This window comes from Lemur catta, chromosome 1 (genome assembly GCF_020740605.2).
Source record: "Lemur catta isolate mLemCat1 chromosome 1, mLemCat1.pri, whole genome shotgun sequence".
Taxonomy (NCBI): Eukaryota; Metazoa; Chordata; class Mammalia; order Primates; family Lemuridae; genus Lemur; species Lemur catta.
This window is the reverse complement of record NC_059128.1, coordinates 172,874,943-172,889,447: the sequence shown is the minus strand read 5'-3', so window position 1 is coordinate 172,889,447 and position 14,505 is coordinate 172,874,943.

Genomic DNA, 14,505 nt, shown 5'->3' with positions numbered 1-14,505 from the left:
CCACAAATATAATAAAGTTATAGCTAATAAAACAACAAAGCGGGTAAAATTGATCAGAAAAGATACACAATTAAATAAAAGTCAGGAAAAGAGAAACCCTAACCCTTAACTCTAACCCTAACCATGAACCCTAAACCTAACCCTAACACCTAACCCTAAAAATAACCCTTAACGCTAACCCTAACGCTAACCCGAAACCTTAACCCTAACCCTAAACCATAAACCTAACCCTAACCCCTAACCCTAACCCTAACCCTAACCCCTAACCCTAACCCTAACCCCTAACCCTAACCCTAACAAAGAACAGATGGGACAAATAAAAAACAAATATCAAGATGATAGACTTAAACCTAACTATATCGATAATCATATTAAGTGTAAATGGCCTAAACACCCCAATCAAAAGGAGGAGATATTCAAATTGGACAAAAAAGCAAAATCCAACTATATGCCACCAATAAGAAACCAAATTTAAATATCAAGATACAAAGATTTAAAAGAAAAAGATGGAAAAAGGTATGCCATGCTAAGACTAGTCAAAAGAAAGCAGGAATAGTGATATTAGTATTAGACAAAGTAGATTTATGAGCAAAGAATGTTACCAGGGATAGAGAAGGTCATTTCATAATGATAAAGAGTCAATCCATCAAGAGGATAGAACAATCCTAAGTATCTATTTACCCATTAACGGAGCTACAAAATACATGTAGCAAAAATTGATAGAACTGCAAAGGAGAAATAGACAAATCTGCAATTATAGTCAGAGATTTCTATACCTTTCTCAAATAGAATGAGTAGGTGACAATTAGCAGGATATACTAGTTTTGAACAATGCCATCAACCAACTTGTCCTAATTGACATTTATAGAACACTTCTCCCACCAGTAGCAGAATATATAATACATTCTTTTCAGGTCACATGGAACATTTACCAGATAGACCATATTCTGAGCTACAGACACATTTCAGAAAATTTAAGCAAAATCAAATCATACAAATTATGTTCGCTGAGCATGATGGAATTAAATTAGAAATGTTAATTTTAGCTGAACTATAGAGTTGTTTCAGTCTTGACTGCATTCACTGCTTATGTGATTTGATTCCTACAAATTGTGTGCACAGTTTCACTTTTATAGGGGCAAAGAGAGGATGTATAAACAAAATGGAGTAAGTTGTTAAATGTGTATAGGAAGATGAATGAAGTGATAAATTGGTAAAATTGTGAGTGTGGGAGAGAAATAGTGCACCATCCATTTGGGTCCAAGAAACAAAACATTTATTGACAGTTTTGCAGCTAACTTTTATTCAACTAATCTTTAGCAACTAGGAATCTGACACATTGGTGGATGGTTTCACATATATCATCTCATTCTACTCTCAGAACAAACCTGTGCTGTTGAAACTACTTATTTTTCCTACTTATAAGGGAGACAAAGGGGTGGCCAGAGAGAGAAGAAAATTCAAGTCCCTTAGCTTGGCAGTCAAGTCTTTCATGGTGAAGTCCATGTCTACCTCTCCTGCCCAAGCTCTTACCCATCCTACAAGCACAGCTACTCTAGACACACTGAACTGCTGATGTTGTGCATACTCACACAGTTTTTTCATTCTTCTGGGCTTTCAGATATGCCACTCCCTCTGGAACATTTTCCTCTCTCCATTGTGCTTCCACTGCTCTGTGCTAACCTCTCCTGACCCCGCTCTGTCCACACTGCAGGCTCGTCCTCCCCCGCCCCAGTGCCAGGATTCCTAGCACAGAGCAGGCATCATGCTTCTCCAGGCTGGAAACCTTCTCATATTTGCCTTTGTAACCTCTTTGGCACTTGGCAATGCGTACATTCAATAAATACTTTCCATGTGCCTACACTATGTCATGTACTCTTCCAGCAGAGCAAAGACAGACAAGGTGACAGCTGTCACTGAGGTTATATTCAATTGTGAAATGGACAATATGTGGGTCACCAAATAAAGTAATTTTATAATATACAACTATTATATACCCATAATAATTAAACATTAAAAATTAAAAAATGTATATTGTAAAACTATTTTACTGTAAAGAAAAACAAACGAAAGGAGGGTACTGATTAGACTGAGTGGTTGAGTGGTTAGGCACATGCTGTATGGGAATATGACACTTATGTTGGGAACTGAGAATGGTAAGAAGGAGCAGCCATGTGAAGATGGGGTTTGTATCAGTTTGCCAGGGGTGCCATAACCAAGTACCACACATCTGGCTGCTTAAACAATGGAAATTTGCTCACAGTTCTGGAGACTAGAAGTCCAAGATCAAGGTGTTGGCAGGTTTGGTTTCTTCTAAGACCTGTCTCCTTGGCTTGCTTCTCACTGTAACTTCACATGGTTGTCCCTCAGTGTGTATGTAAATGACTGTCCTAATCTCATCTTCTTATAAGGATATCAGTCATATTGGATTAGGGTCTACCCTAATGACCTCATTCTTACCTTAATTACCTCTTTAAAGGCCCTATCACCAAATATAGTAAAACCCTGAGGTATTTTGATATATGAATTTGGGGAGGACATAATTCAGCCCATAAGAGGGGTGAAGTGCCTTTCTAGGAATAGCAAGTACAAAGGCCCTCTGTGGGTTTAAGGAAGAAAGGTAGGTAGTGGAGCCAGAGCAGAGCAAACCAGAGAAAAGGCTGGCTGGAGCTGGAGCTGGAGAGATGGCCAAAGGCCAGCTCATGAAGGCACTTGTAGGCCATGGTCACTTTATTTTAAGCAAGATGGAAACCCACTTGAGGGTTTTAAGCAGGGTAGAGTGAGGGCCCAGTTTTCAATTTCAAAAGATCACTCTGGTAATGTGTGGAAACTGGATAGAAGGAGGGCCAGAGAGGAAACAGGAAATCTGATGGGGGCTATTGCGGGTGGTGGCTTAGACAGAGTACTCACAGAGGAATACGTATTTCCTGCTAGATGATGGGAGGGCCAGGGGTGGGGGAGGGGAGGAGTAAATCAACAGGGAGGAGGAAGAATGTACGTGGTACCTTTTACAAAAAATAATTTTCAACCAAAATTCATCATCGTAGTAGAAGGTGCTAATCTATAAACACTTTTCATGATAGAGCAAGGCCACTGTAATGAGTCTTGGAGGATTTGATTAGAATAATAAGTGCCATTCATTGAGTTCCTCCTGTGCCAGATACTTGCTTTATATGTAGTTTCATTTCATCCTCACAATAATCACGTGAGAGGGAATTGCCACCATCACAGTAGAGATGAAGAAACAAAGGCTCTAGTGAAAGCACCGGTGAGCCTCGGAGCTGGAAATGCACTCTCCAAGCTCCCAGACCCTGTCTGAACTCCTCAGTGCTCTGCTCTGTCCCCAGCCCTTGATGCCATCCTCCTCCCCAATCTCACTGTGTAGCTCGGGAGGGCTGTTGGCCCTTGCCATCTTTCTCTGAGCCTCTGTCTCAGATCTGCCAGGAGAGTGAGCCCAGCAGCGGAGACCTGAGGCTGTGGCCTTAATAAGGTAGAGTTGCTCAATTCTTGCTAACACAAAGTCTGCGCAGCAGTGAGTCACTTTGACTCATGACATTCTTGTAAGTAGTGACACCCCTCAATTCTGGCTTCTGAGCTGGGTTTTGTCTCAATATCCCCTTCTCTGTCCTACCATAGATGACCACTTCACCCAGAAGACTCTGCTCACCCCTATCCTTCTGACCTCTTGTGAAAAGCTGCAAACTTATTTTTAGGAAAACAAATATTCAAAGGGGAAGAAAGGGAAGGAAGAGCCCCAGGCGGGCGGGCAACAATGGCCATGCGAGGAAGAGCAAGGCACCATGGAAAAGGTGGGGCATGGGACATGCAGAGGTCAAGCTGAAGACCTCCTCTTCCTGCCCAGACCACCAAGCTGGCCAAGGAGAACGCGAACTTGACTTCCTGAGATGCCTGGCTTTGGAGGAAAGCCGCCCTCCACCCCCAGGTGGTTTTCTGCTGGCCGTGAAGAATGTCAGCTCCGGACACCAAACAGAGGTGGTCATTATTTTTACTTGGTCCATACCACACATTGCCATTCTTTCTTCAGGAGGCCCCAGGGCCAGGAACACAGTTTGAAGGAATGCAGAGAAAACCAATAAGGAGAGAGTGGCCAATATTCCAGGCAGGTATCCAGTGATTTGTGGAGATGGTACACAGCTTCTGCCCCAGGGCATTCCCATCTTCAGAGGAGCAAAAGAGTCCTTTTCCTAATGGGGGAAAAAACAGGGAGGCCTTCTTATAGATCCAGTTGGATCTCTGTCCTTAGGGAATGACCAGTTTGAGAGAGTAGACAAGTTCAAGGAGTTCCCAGGCTAATGGTCTCTGTTCTCAGGGAGCCCCCAATATGTCCTTGGAAAAATTCCAGTCCAACATAGTTACACAACAATGGTTTTCAATAAACTCCAGGATATGGTGAACACATGCATGAAAATAACTTGGATACTTGTCATATTGGAAGAAGTGTTAGGTAGTATACAGGCAGTGCCTATTTTTTTTTTTTTTTTTGAGACAGGCTCTCCCTCTGTCACCCGGGCTGGAGTGCAGTGGCATGATCATAGTTCTCTGCAACCTTAAACTCCTGGGTTCAAGTGATCCTCCCACCTTGGCCTTCCAAAATGATTAGGCATGAGCCACTGCACCTAGCCACATTGTGTTTTAGATTCAAAGACATATGAGAATTTAATATTAATGTGACATTTCAAATCAGTGGGGGAAAAGATGAATTATTCAATAAATCATGTCTAGATAACTGGATTATCTCATCTGTAAAAAATAAACAAAGATTACTTGGATTCCCAGCCTGGTGAGGGATATAAGGTACATAAATTCCAAGGACTGCAAGTGGTGATTGGAGTTGGGCTGGATTAATCATGGATGACTTGGCTTGCTGGAGGAAATGATTGATAATGACAGGGCATATACCATTTGGGCAGTACCCCACCCTGGACTGAGAGATGCAACCACCTTAAACTTACCATCAAACTTTAATTTCAGACTATCAGTGTGTTGCTACCACTGCTGCTGCTGCCCTAGCCATGGGTGACAGTGACTTCATGTGCCTGGGTTTGTCGGGTTTCAGGGTCTGAAATGTTGGTTCTTGGTGCGTGCACGGCTGAAGAATGACCAGACGCAAACACGAAAATGAGGTTTATTGAGAAGAGAAAGATAGGATTATAGAGCAAGAGCAAGATATAGGTTTACAGAGTGAGATACATATGCCACAGATGACGATCAGACCCATTGTTGCAGCAAAGGAAGAGGAAAAAGAAGGGCTTGGTTATGATCTTGGTTTTGCTTTACTGTGTCTGGAGTGGGACCTCGCTGTGGCTCAGATGTCACCATGGAACCACTTTGACTGGACAGTTGGAAGTTGCATGACCCAAGTCTTACTAAGCATGCAGGTTGTTCTAGGTCACTTTCTGGACTTTATGGTACCTACGCTGTTTGGCCCATGGGCTAGAGAGTCCTGTGCATTCTTTTGCAGTTGGCGTGCTAAGTTCTGATTGGCAGATTCGTACGGTGTTCCCTCTTACCCCAGGTATGGCAGTTGCTCAGGAAAGGACTAAGGTGGGGTGGCACTAGGATGGGCACTCCCACTTTCATCCCTAGGAGACCCAGAATCCCTCACTATCTACCTAACAGGTTTAGGGTGTTTGTGCAGATCAAGATGAAATAGGGAGGCAATGGAATCTAACAGAATTTTGATTCCCTCCTTCCTTCTCCCTGTGTCTTGATCAAGATATAGGAAAAAATCTCTTTCCTCTGAGTTTGAACTGTTTTCCAAATTAAATCTTAAAAAGGAAACAAATGAAAAATTCTTCCTGTGTGCTGAGCCCCTCTTCCAATGCCTCACACCTGATTGTCTTCTAGAAACCTAGTTTTGATTAACCAAAGCCTAGTCCCAGATTAGACTGTCTGAGCACACCTGGCCCCGGGCTCCTTTCCCTCATGGCAACTGTCTGGATCCTAAATAAAGATAGCCTGGCTTCTAGGTCAAGGTCGATGGGGTTGGCATAACATCCTGGCCTGGGTGGATGCTGCGTCCTGTGCAGAGCTGTCTTCCTGGTCTTGGGCCCAGCCCTGGGCTCCAAGTCACTCTCCTCTGCCTGCTCTGAATTGTGTTTCTGCCCCAAGGTAGATGGCCTGTTTGCCTTGATCCCTGTGTTGGCCCCTAGCTTTTCTGAGGGGAAGTCCCTTTCTTGTGTGTCTTCAAGATTTTCTTCTTACTTTTCAAGCCAGTCACCATTTGCTTGGCAGTTGCTTTTCTTCTCTAGGAGCTTTGTATGGGTCTGAGCTCCTGGAAGTCTGTCTATATCTTTCTGGGTACCTACTGTCTGCCAAGTACTTGGCTAGATGCTGGGATCAGCCCCGCCCTCAAGTTGCTCAGTTTTGTGGAGTGGACAGACAAGTAAATAGGCCTAACAAACTGTGGCTGTGAGGAAAGAAAGCCTGGCATGGGGAGGGGCTGTGGGATCTAGAAGGCAGCAGAACCACCCAGCTGAGGAGATCAGGGGAAGTTACTCTAGGAGGTGAAGTCTGAGCCCAGGCTTGAAAGGCAGATGGGTAGACAAGGAGAAGATGATGCCCCAGGCAGAATGAACAGCCTGTGTGGAAGCATGAAACGGGAGAGTGAGCTTTGGGACCTGGAGGCAGGAGAATCACACTGCTCATTTTCTTCCATTGAGCTATATTTGCCAAGAGCAGCTCTCCCGTCTGATTGTTAAGGCCCATCCTACACTGTATTAGCTCAATAAGATCTAAATAAAAAGTTAGCAGCTTAATATTCAAACATTTCTTATCTCCTGCAATTTCCAAGGTCAGGAATCCAGGAGCACTTAGTTGGGTGGTTGTGGCTCAGGATCAGAGAGATCAGGAGATTGTAGTCCAGATGTTGCCTGGGTCAGTGGTCTTAAGGTTTGACTCAGATTGGAGAACCTCCTTCCAAGCTCCCATATGCAGTTGTTGACAAGCTTCAGTTTCTTACCACATGGCCTCTCCATACGGTTGCTCATAACATGGTAGCTGGCTTCTGCTACAGTGAGAGATAAGGGAGCACAGAGAGAGGGAGAAGCCCAAGATAGAAGTCTTTTATAATCTAATTTCACATCAGAAGTGACATCCCATCACTTTCATTACATGCTATTGATCACACAGACCAACCTTGGTTCAGTGGGGGAGGGGACTACACAAAAGTGTCATCCAGGAGGTGGGCATCACTGGGGCCATCTTGGAAGATGGGCACCACATAGCCTATGGTTAAACTGGATCATATCACCTGTGATCCTCGGGGTAACAGGGTGTAGACATGGTTTCCCAGGAATGCATGTGGCTTCATTGGGACCACTTTCCTTTACCTGAAGTTCTTGAGCATTGGGTCAGGTTTCTTAGAAAGCTAGATATTTCCTTGCCTCCACCTACTTTGAGAGTGAGGACTGTCTTTTTGGCCACCCACCTTTTGTTTCTAGTTTGTGGAAGTCCCGTACTTCTTACTCCACTCCTTAGGGGATTTAGGACACACTCTGAACCAAAGAATGACCAGATCTTCCCTAACTCAGCCAGCAAACTCAGCTACTTTTTGAAAGTCTAGGTACAGCCAGGGGATGGCTCATCTTGAATTTTATTACTTTACTTTTACAATTTCAAAATATTAAAAGACAATTTTCATCAAGAGAAGAGAAAGAGTGCTGTTGTCCACATCTTGGGGAGATGGTGGAAAGAACACGATGTGCTTATGTTGCAGACAAACCTGATTCCATCATTGGCCAAGGTCCTTAATCTCTCTGAGCTTGTTTTTCCACCCATGAAATGGGCTGTTCTGAAGATAAAATGAGATAATTCATGCAAAGAGCCCTTGCTGGCACACAGTAGGTTGTAAAAATGGGTACTTTATTTACTTAATTTTTTTCTACTAATGGTACTGGTTTGGGCACTATCAATACCATCTTCTTTCAAGATCCAACTTAATTTTTACCTCTACTTCAAATCTATCCCCCAAATCAAACTACCTTTGTTCCCTAAACTTGAATAGCACTTTGAGTCAACACTTTATCATTTAGTACTTAATTACCTATTATCTTACATTGCTTTCTATTTATTCCATATGTGCTACTCCTGTCTTCACAATTAGGTTTTCAATTCCTTGGAGATAAATACTCTCTTTTCCTGAAGTGCCTCTAATCAAGCCCAATACAAGCCAAAGTATCCAGTGGTCACTCAATAATTGCCTGATGGTTGTTCAGGACACCAGGCATTCTTGGGAAGCTGGCTGTAAGTAGATCCCTTGTTCTGAGCTCAGGAAACTATCAGGGAAGAAAGAAAAGGGGAGGGAAAGGGGCAAAGTAGCTAAGTACAGATAATATCACAAATTTCTCTGCATATAAAATGTTAAATGTTCTATTACTTGCTATGATTTTATTGGGATTCTAAATTAACTGTGAAAACCCTCAGTGCAGCTAGCAAATAGCAGGAAAGCTATCACAGCAGATTGAATTCATTTCTTTAAAACAGTGTGAATTAATCTTACTTCTGCAGAGGAAAACAGGCTCTCACCTTTCAAAATTCTGCTTAAAATATACAAATCTAATATTAATCTGAAAATATAAAGTAAAAAGTTCTTCCTGCAAGACAGCAGTGTTACTATTTGAAAAAAAAACAAAACAAAACCCCAAACCTACGTTCCTTTGCCGCAGTTGAAAACATGTTTATCAATGTGGAGACTATTTTTGCAATAAGAGAAGAATGGTTCCATTAAGGCATCAGCTTTATGGAATCTAGTGGCTGGCTACAGGTGCTATTTTAGGGATTATGTGACATGTATAAATGTCTTTGTTGACAGCTCTAGCTTCTTGTTACCAAATGTAAATAAAATTAGTCCTTATTTAAAAAATGAACTTATTATAAAGTCAAACTACAAGGTTGGTTCATTTGCACACCCATTCTTTTTATAGTCCCTACCACTGCAAACTTGAAGGATTTCCATTCTCTAGCACACTGTGTATTGTTGGAAGCTCCTGTGGAAGAATAACATTGCAGCACAGCTCTGGTAATGACCTGAGCAGTAGGACATTTTGTGGGTAATTGATGAAGCCAAGGAAGGGACTGTTTACCAGAAAAATTCATAGTCATAAGTAAAAATACACAAGAGTTCCATTGATTGCTTAAAGAGTTGATGGATCCTAGGTTAAGCTCTTTAATCAAAGGTCAAGTTGACCTGGGAGTTTGTTGGTGTTTTAAGAAGAGACTAGTGCTGGCCATTCACTAGGGACTTAGAGTGGGAGTGGGGAAGTCAGTGATGGCCTGGGGGATGTAGACCGTGAAGCCAACGTGAAGTACTCAGGGCATGTGGTTTGAATGAATGTATGAATGGCAAAAACATGGTTAGAGCTGATGTTACTCCAAGATCATGACAGAATCAGACAGGTCAACAGCTTTAGGGAAGAACATGAATGTGAGAACCTCATATATGATCTTAAACCTGTTCTCATGTTTGTTCCTCTGCTGAGCAAAGTTGGCCTTGAAATTGCAGGTGGGTAAACACAGACAGAGGGAGCTGAGGAGTCATGCCTGCACTTAATTCTACCTCTCTTTGAGGGTAGAGATTCTAGACATGGCAGAAGGCAAATACACAGTCCTCTCACTGGTCCTTGTACCTTGTACTGCTCTAGGAATCACCATCAGGGCCCTCCTTGAAAGCCTCCGCTGTCCACACAGGGCCTGGCTGCCTGTGCCTTCCTTTTCTTCCCAGCAAGATGCCCACATTTGTGGTGCTGTAATCTCAGGAGATAATCTGATAAATGAATTCATACCAGACAATGTATAACAAGACTACTCCGTTACATAAAGGGTTGGCTCTCCAAGGCCAGTGGGGGAGGCATTTGTGAGTAGAATAGCCCTGTACAGGGTAGTGACACCTCTCCTCGTCAATGAGGACGGTACGAGACCGTGGAGCACACAGATCCAGGTTTGGGTCCTGGCTCCTCCAGTCACTAGCTGTGGGATCTTATTAATTTTCTTGTGTTTTATTTTACTCTTCTCTAAAGTGGGGAAAATAATTTCCAACCCCCAGAGTGTGTTTGGAGAGAACGGGTGAGTGTGTAAATGTAAAAGAAACTGTTGGACATTTGGCAAATATTTTAATTAATGTCATGCATGGACTCACCTTGTCAGAGTTGGGAGTAGGAGTCTGGGGTATTGTGGAAAGGAGTCCGAATAATTCTGCTGAAATTCTGGTATCAAGGGGTCAGGATGGAGATAGATTTCAGATAGGACTGAACTCTGTGCTGCTCCCGACCCCAAACTCTGCCTCAACTGCCCCAAATGGGCCTCAGGGGCTCCCAGCTATACCCTGAGGCCACTCGGGGAACTCTGCGGCACTCTTTACTCCTGCAGGACTGGGCGTCACACACTGGCAGGGAGGCAGGAGCCCAGGTGGGAGCAAAGTGGGGGAAGCCAGGAACATGACTTTCCCTTCATTCCTTTCTTGTCAGAGAGGTGGCTCGGGAAAGCTTAGGCTCGCTATGTCTTGGATATTTATGAAGAAGATTTGTGAATGAATATAATAACTTGGTGTCAATGTCAAGTCACATTCGGTCAGCTCCTCCGAGTGTGCAGCACAGAGTCTCGTCTCTGAGAGGCTCCCAGGGGGCAGTTTGAGGGAGCCCCTGGCTGATTGGCCTTCAGGATTACGACGTGTCTACGCATTCCTGATAGGTCTCTTAATTGCTTGTTACACAGATGCATCTTCCGAGATCCAAATCACAGGTGGAGAACCTAGGTGGAGTTCAGTATCAGACACAGTGGGATGTTCAAGTGGAAATGTTTCCTTGGATAGCTGGATGATCCCACTAAGGGGGAAAGAGGGATTGGGAAGCCACTAGCCAGGAGGTGGGAGGTGGTAAGCTCTTTCCGGAGGTGTACTGAGGGAGGGGGACTCCCAGATGTAGGGGTGTGACCAAAGCAGAGCGGCGGGAGTTGTTGGGCTGGGTGCAGAAATTAAGGGAGGCTTATCTGCAGATAAACAATAAAAATAAAAAACAATAAAACTAAAGTCAGTCTGCTTTTTATTACCATCAGTGCAAATGATTCCAAACAATGTCAGTGATGCTATTCTTCCTGCTGGCGCAGAAAGCTCCCATGGCCCCATCTTTGATAGGCCACCACCTATGTTCCCTGCATTTGTTCACCTCTTGCTTAAAGAATGACTTCCCGAATGGCACACCACTCTGTAGGCGTGCTCTGACCAAGTACAGGGGCTGTGTTTGCCTGAGATGCTTGAACAGTATTGTGACATGGGGACCTCAGAAAAAAAGAGGACAGGGGCTTCTAAGAGATGGAGAGAGAGAGAGATTCCTGCTAAGGGCAGTTGCCCACCTGGATCCAATCATGCCTGAGGATTTCCCTAATATATTAATTTACAGAAGACAACAGATCCCCCTTTGTTCTCAAACTGGTTTGATCTGGGTTTTTGTTACCTGCAATAGAAAGAGTTCCAGTTATATAAATACCATATCAATAACTCCAGAAGCAGTGGCTTGTATACAAGGTATTCTCATTTTCATTTAACCTCTAGGGTTAGAGGCTGTGGTTTCCAGGTTTTTTCTGGCTTTGGTGACCCCTGACATCACTAAGCAAACAAAGATACTGGCAGGTCAGAGACAGCTTTTTGTACACAACAGGACTCAGTAGAAAGTTGGTTGGACCCCATCCAAGATAATTATTTACAGACATTCCCAAAACACATAATTATAGGACCATAGTGCAGGGACCCATACTGTGAGGGCAGCTCTTGAGTGAAACTCTAGAATGTTATATAAGGAAATCACTGAACTAGTTGAATCTGCATTTAGGGTGTAAAAAAAAATTCCACCACATAGGCTTAGAGTGAGGAGACCTTGATCAACAGCATTTCCCATGGGAAATCTTTGAAGATAAAATTTTAGAAAGAAGCAGAATACGCTGTTTTAGGGTTTTTAATTCATCCTGTGTCCAACACTAACCAGTAGTAAACATAGTGGCTAAAAAAAGCTGACATTATATCCCTAAGCAGGCGCTCTCCAGAACAGGAAGATGATTCTAGCAGCTTCAGGTTTATAGTGTCCTTATGGGTCAGGATCTCTTAAAGTGAGAGATCCTTTTTATTCCCAGCATTTTCAGACAATGGCTATGAATAGTCTTTCTTGGATCACATGCCTGTTGCTGAGCCAGTCACTGCCCTGGGGGATAGGAGCTAGAGATTGACTTGTTTGGGTCTCTTGTCCACCCCATGGAGTAGGAGGGAATATCCTCTCTGATTGACAGCCCCAAGATAATCCCATGGATTAGCAATGGGATTTCCACAAAAGACTGGAGGTAGGGTTGATAGAAGGTAGTAAATATTTATAGTAATCCCATGAGTTTCAAAACTTCATTCCCCCCCCCCCCCCCCGACGTTGTTGCTCCCTTTCTTTCTGACCACTTATTTAAAGGCCTATGAGTTGGATGATGTCTGTTATCGATCAGATTGTCCTTCTATTAGGATACTCCCTAGGCTGGAAGCCTGCAAATTACATTTCCCAGAATCCCTCTTCAGCTTGCTTCTGTTAGGCTCTTCCAACAAGAGGCTCTGGCTGGGCACTCGAAGGTGAGAAAAGATGAAGCCATTTTCCCTCCGGTTCTGGTAGTGCCTCTGGGAGTAGTGGGGTCAGATGCTGTGACCAAGTGCAGACTCCTGGGTATGGCAGCCTCAGAAGCACAATGTTCCTGGGCTCTGGGTAACACAACTTTCCCTCTTACTTCTTCAGTCCCAGAGTTAGTAGTGACCTCCTGCAATTGCTAATCTTTTTGAGACTTTCTTTTGCTCCTTTTAACACCTTTATAACCAATTCCTAGTATTTATTTACCTTTGTTTAAAATATCTAGAGTGGTTTCTGTTTTCCAAATTGTACTAAAATGGCTTTCACTTTATTTTGTTATTATGAATTCTAATTTTTTTATTTTAAAAAATTTTAAAAATTGTGGTAAAATATGCATAACATTTACCATTATGTTTTTTTTAGGTGTACAGTTCAATGCCAATAAGTACATTGACATTGTTGTGAAACTATCACCACCATCCTTTTCCAGAACTTTTTCAATATCCCAAACTGAAACTCCATACCCATCAGACGATAACTCCCCATTTCTCCCTTTGCCCCCGGCCCCTGGCAACCACTGTTCTGCTTTCTGTTTCCATGAATTTCACTACCCTAGGAGCCCCATATAAGTGGAATTGTAAAATATTTGTCATTTTGTGACTGGCTTATTTCACTTAACGTACTGTCTTTAAGGTTCATCCATGTTGTAGCAGGGATCAGAATTTCCTTTACAAGGCTGAATAATGAATGTTCCATTGTGGTATATACCACGTTTTGTTTATCCATTCATCTCTCAATGGACACTGGGGTTGTGTGTTAGTTTGCTAGGGCTGCCATGGCAAAGTACCACAGACTGGGTGACTTAAACAACAGAAATGTATTTTCGCACAGTTCTGGAGGCTGGAAGTCTGAGATTAAGGTGTTGAGAAGGTTCATTTCTTCTAGGCCTTTCTCCTTGGCTTGCAGATAGCCATCTTTTCCCTGTGTCTTCACATGGTCTTTCCTCTGTGTGTGTGTGTTTGTGTGTCCCAATTTCCTCTTCTTAAAAGAACACCAGTCATGTTAATATTAAATTAGGGTCTACCCTAATAACCTCATTTAACCATAATTATCACTTTACTCTTATCTCCAAATACAGTCACATTCTGAAGAACTCAGTACTAGAACTTCAACAGGATTTTGGGGGGATAGAATTCAGCTCATATTTGGTTGCTTCTATCTTTTGGCTATTGTGAATAGTGCTGCTATGAACATAGTGTACAAATGTCTATTCCAGTGCGTGCCTTCAGTTTTTGGGGATATACCCAACAGTGGAATTGCTGAAAAATACGGTAAGTCTATGTTTGATTTTTGAGGAAGCACCATACTGTTTTTCACAGTGGCTGCACCATTTTACATTCCTACCAGCAACACACAAGCATTCCAATTTTTGTACATTCTCGCCAATACTTGGCATTTTCTGGTTTTCATTTAAAAAAATATTAGATATCCTAAAGTATGTGAGATGGTATCTCATGCTCATGGTGGTTTTGATTTGCATTTCTCTAATGATTAGTATTAATAACATCGGGCATCTTTTCATGTGCTTATTGGCCATTTGTATATCTTCTTTGGAGAAATGTCTGAGTCCTTCACCCATTAAAAAAAGTTATTCTTAAAAGGAATCATATAAACACCATGGCAACATTAATTGAACTTACAAAGAAATGGGGAAAATATTCACTTACAATCCTGAAATAGTTCTGAGATGACCACACTGTGAGACAAAAAGTTGGTACAATCTTTCAGAGTCAGCTATAGCAAGGTGCCAAAGCACGTGGGCTCTAGAACCAGGATTGCCTGGGGTTTTTCTCTACTTTCTAGCTATGTAACTTTATGCAAATTTCTTAATCTCTTT